Source organism: Hordeum vulgare, chromosome 7H (genome assembly GCF_904849725.1).
Source record: "Hordeum vulgare subsp. vulgare chromosome 7H, MorexV3_pseudomolecules_assembly, whole genome shotgun sequence".
Taxonomy (NCBI): Eukaryota; Viridiplantae; Streptophyta; class Magnoliopsida; order Poales; family Poaceae; genus Hordeum; species Hordeum vulgare.
This window is the reverse complement of record NC_058524.1, coordinates 115,700,187-115,705,715: the sequence shown is the minus strand read 5'-3', so window position 1 is coordinate 115,705,715 and position 5,529 is coordinate 115,700,187.

Sequence of the window (5,529 nt, the reverse complement as noted above, 5' to 3'; positions counted from 1 at the left end):
GAACCACCTACTCATGTGTTGAGATCAAGATATTCCACTCCAACCATATGGGTCCTTATTTTTAGCCCCCCCTCCCCTCCCACGTTGCTTTCCACCCAATCAATCTCTTCTATCCAAGCCAAATATGTGAGTGGGTGATTGAGTGTTGACGAGACTATCTTTTGAAGCACAAGAGCAAGGAGTTCATCATACTTACCACATCTATTACCTTTTGGAGAGTGGTCTCTCCTAGATTGGTTAGATGTCGCTTGGGAGCCTCCGACTTCGTGTGGAGTTGAACCAAGAAGTTTGTAAGGGCAAGGAGACCTCCTACTTCATGAAGATTTACCCCAAGTGAGGCTTGTCTTTCGTGGATGTAAGTCATGATGGAATAGACAACATTGCTTCTCCGTGGACCCTTTGTGGGTGGAACCCTCCATTGACTCTCGCGACCATTACCCTTTGTGGGTTGAAGTCTCCATCAACGTGGACGTACGATAGCACCACTTATCAGAACCACACAAATAATCTCCGTGTCAACTTTGCGCTTGATCTTTCTATCCCTACCCTCTACTTACATGTGCATGTCTTTACTTTTCGATGCTATACTCTTGGACTTGCATGTGTAGGGTGTGCTTGACTTGGTATAATTGCTAAAACTTGCCAACTATTAAAATTGGGGAAAGACTAAGTTTTATTTTATGAAGTAGTCTAATAACTCTCCCTTCTAAACATACTTCAGATCCTATAGGATGATGGTGATGACAAGCAGGAGGAGGAGGACGAGGACGACTCCTCCACCGATGGCAATGGATCCGACATGGACGATGACAATCAGTAGATTAGATTCATGAGCCAACATTATTTGGTGAGTAGCTATGTTTAGGGTTTATGTGTGTAAAAAATATAAACTTAAAATAAAATGTATGTTGTTTGCATGGTTGAACGTCAATTTTTTTTGCCATGTTTGCAATCAAAAAGTGGCACATTTGCAATATGCGACAAGTGGTGACTCGCATTTCATTAATTTGTTATAATAATTGATTGTTTTCAATTGAACAATGCAAAATTTTCAAAATTTTGTATTTCAAACTTGTTGTATTGCAATTTTATAATTTTCCCACAAACTAGTGCACACAAGATGGCTCAATACATAGGCATTATAATTTTTTAAGGCTTTTTTATTTTCTTTGTTTTTTTAAATGGGATCAAACTTATAGTGTTGAACATTCATACAAAATGCTTTGGGCTTCCTACTTTTCTTCTCCCAAGTTCATTCACCGCCAACATTAGAGCATAAAATTATTTTAGAAAATTCTCAGGACCAAACTACATCATACCTATAGTTCAAATTTGCACAAGTTCTCACAATTCACTAAATCACAGCTAAATGGATGGAATGTAGCAACAATGCTATGAAATTACTAAAACTTGGCCAATGGCCATCCGATGTGGGCTACTTTTGATGAAAAATGAAATGGCACAAATTTTAAAATTATTTGAGACGCTTCCTTCACACAAAAAAGTCATTTGAGGGACTTGGAAAATGAAATATTTGTTTTTCTTACGAAATAATTGCAAATTCCTATGGAAATATTGTCCACAATGATAGCATCAATACTTGTGCCAAATGTGGGCATGTTATCATGGATTATACCATGTATATGGCCATTTCATGTGCATATGCATTGAAATCCATACAAGTTCATACTAGATAGTCCATTTTGTGATTTTTTTAACTTGTTGTATTGCAAGTTTATGATTTTTTTTCCCACAAGCTAGTGCACATAATATGTATCGATGCAAATGCATTTCAACTTTTGAGAGCTTTTTCATTTTCTTTTGGTTTTTTCGAAACGGGATCAAACTTGCAGTGTTAACCATCCATACAAAATGCTCGAATTCCTACTTTGCTTGTCCCAAGTTCATCCACCAAACCAATATTTAGGACCAAACTTGTGGGTCCATCCTTCGCTTCTGTTAGTACATAAAATGGCAAGAAGTGTTTCGAAAGACACGTATACATACTCGGTCAGTTGGCACTTGTGTCACTCTATGAGCGTGTGGTCTTGTGTTCAAATACCCTTCGTGGGGTAACACGCCACCTATTTTTTCCGCCCACTCTGCCCACATACCACCCTCACCCGCTGACAGATGGGCCCGTCGTTATTTTCCCATGCGTCAGTAACTGCACCTACCACCTATGATTGTGCTGCTGCTGACATGGGTGTCCTATGGGTCAGTGAGATTGTCGACCTACGACTGCGCAACCACTGACAGATGGCCCCGTTGGAGGTGTCCCACAAGTCAGTATATGTGCCCACCATCTACGAACGTGCAACCGCTGACAGAGGTGTTCCACAAGTCATTATATGCGCCCACCATATAGGAGCATGCAACCGCTGCGAGAGGTGTCCCACACAAGTCAGTATATGCGCCCACCATCTATGTATGCAGACCCGCTGACATAGGTGTCCCACAAGTCAGTGTATGCGCCCACCATCTACGAGCGTGCATCCGCTGATAGAGGTGTCCCATAAGTTAGTATATGTGCCCAACATGACAAGGGTGTCCCATGCGTTAGTAACCGCCCCAAGTAACGGTCAAAGACTTTGACACAACAGTGAACCCTTGTTTGGGCTTTTGTGAGGTGGAGGGGAAATTGAGGATTGTTAAAGAGCGGGGGCACGAGGGACTGAGGAGAAGTAGCTAGGATGAACACGAAAATAGAAATCCCCATTTTATCACAAATTTTTACAAATGTTCTAAGAGTTTGCAAAAAATCTTTACAAAATCACACTTGTTGAAATCGTGGCAAAAAAATACAAAATTAGTGCTCCAAAATGATTTCGAAAGTAGCATATTTAGAGTATCGATTTTGTTTTTCGCCATGACTGCCACAAATGTGATTTCCTGATAAAACATTGCAAGCTCTTAGAATATTTGTCAAGGTTTAACATAAAAATTTAGATTTTTAAATATATTTTTAGTTTACTGTCAGCCGAGTTCATTTGAGCTCGGGTTCACAAACTGCACATCCCTTTTAATTGGTGTTTTCTTTAAAGTTAAGACCCAAATCAGGCCATACCATCCAAGCTCTTTCATGCAATGCATCCTGGATGCACCTAGGCAACCAAACACACCCTATATAGGTGAGTGCCGACAGATGAACTCACGGAGGCCCAATATGGACGAAAAAAGGCAGTGCGAACCATTTTTCATTTACTTCACGTATTAGTACCACCTTGGATTGTAAAAGAAAAAGATGAACAGATGAGAAAAAATCAGAAATACATACTTTATTTATTTTTAGTAGCTATAGATCAAGAGCTTTATTGGATTGAAGTGGCTAATTATTTGATCTTTGGCTATATATCTATATGTTTTTTGTGTGCTAGTAAGAAAAAGGGAGACATTTTCTGCCCGCATGGTCGAGGGGGTCCATCATCTGCGCGTCCTTGCGCTGCTGTCGCTGACATCATCGGTCCCTGCCCCCATCAGCCGCCCGCATCGCCAGTTCCTGTCCATGTCGGCCGCTCGCATCGCCGGATCCAGCCTTCGCCCGTCGTTCTCGTCGCCTGCAGCGATGGCCGGGCCGCGCGTATACAAGTGTTGCAAACGTCATCTAAAATTGATGCAACGGCTATGTGAAAAGGCTTCAAACCCAGATGAAAAGCTTCAACCAGGCATATAAAAAGCTGCATCCGGTCATTGCCATGGCGGAATGCTACAACCGTTGACATAAAATGCTACAATTGTTGATGAAAAAAACTACAACCAGATATATAAAAAGCTGCAAGCGGTCATTGCCATGATGAAATGCTACAACCATCGATGAAAAAGCTGCAACGGACCGGCAAGGTGCTCGCGTTGTTGGCTCTGCAAGGACGGCGACTGACGGCGAGGACGTCCGGTGAGAGGGGGCGACGGGAGAAGGACCCCTCGACCGTCACGGGCGGGGGGAGGGGAGGGCGAGGAGCGCCGCTGCGCGTTGGACGAAGATGGCCGGCGAGGCGCTCGCGTTCGTGGCTTGAGGTTAAGAACGAGAAAGGAGATCTGACGGTCAAGGGATCTTCAATCTAACGACTGCGCTACAACCGACACGTCCATGCCCAGTACTGTCCAGGAAATAAAAGACCTAATTGAAAGGGTGAACTAAAGGACGATAGTTTGATCTTTACATAGGAAAAAGGTTGGACACAATAACTGTAGTCGAGTTGGTCTAACGTGAGCTGGAGTCGGTCTAATGTGAGGTGGCATAAGAAAAGCTGGACGAGGGAATTTCCAATGCACACATTCAAATAAGCTCGTGTTGTCCACACGCACTTCGTCCTCCAATGCAAATTCGTACTTGTTTATGAACATGTCAATGCGTCTGTTTTTTCGCAAATTGAAAATAAATTTAAAGGTAGTCTGGACATCCGTCTGGTGAATCAAAAGCCACTATGTATCCTCTCCGCGTCTAGATGGCGGAAGGGCGCTGCAATTTTATTTTATTTTTTGATGAAAGATGGTTCCCCGCCGAACCCCCAGGGTCAAACCCGTGCCCCGAAGGTACGAGCTCTGACAGGTTTATCGAGTGAATTTTATACCGAATCCTATATTGATTGGTTGATATATATATTTTTTGCTCATTAGAGCCCCATCCAAGATCTGCCAATAGATTAGGTCTCGGAGGGAGACTTGCTACCAGCCGAGCTGACGGAGGGTGGGAATGCATCTCTCACCTCCCTTACCCAAGCCTCCGAGGAGGCCATGGAGGTGGCCTCCCACCCGACCTCGCTTAATGCGGGGGGCGAAGAGGTTATAGCCGAGGTGAATACCTCGGAATTCGAGGACCGTGAGGTCCTGGTCACCGAAGATGCGACTGCGACCGTGAGCCAGGAGGCTCTGATTGGGGCCAATTTCCTGGTTAATACTACCCGAAAAATCGGCCCTTCAGGGGTGGAAAGGAGGGTCAGAATTCGACTGATCTCCCTCCAACATCCTCAGAAACACCCTTGGTGCCACCCATGCCAGAACGGGCCACGGTCAAGGGGTCGGCACCCTCCAACATCCTCAGAAACACCCTTGGTGCCACCCATGCCAGAACGGGCCACGGTCAAGGGGTCGGCAGTGATTGAGGAGATCCTAGCGGATTCCTCCGTTGTTGAAGAACATCACACCTTAATGGGTGTGGTTTTGTGGAGCATTCAGTGTGTTAACAATGGACTAAACGAAGCCTTTACAGGCTTATTGACGGGCTTTAAGGTAAGCCACCCACTTTACTAATATTGTTTTATATTTGAAATATATTTTTACTCGTATGACAGGCCCCGAGTCAGGGGGGTTTGAAAAGCTAACCCGTGGCTCAGAGAAATGCACAAAAAATGTCTCGAAATGATGCTTGGAATGCTTATTTTAAGAAACTTGACCAAGCACAGTACATTAAATAGGTTTAAATCATGCTGACGGATTGTGCATCTTGCAGGCCTCGTCATCGGCTGCCAATGCTAATGCGTAGGAAATAGCCGAACTCAATCGGAAACAGTAAGTGTTTGATGAATAGCT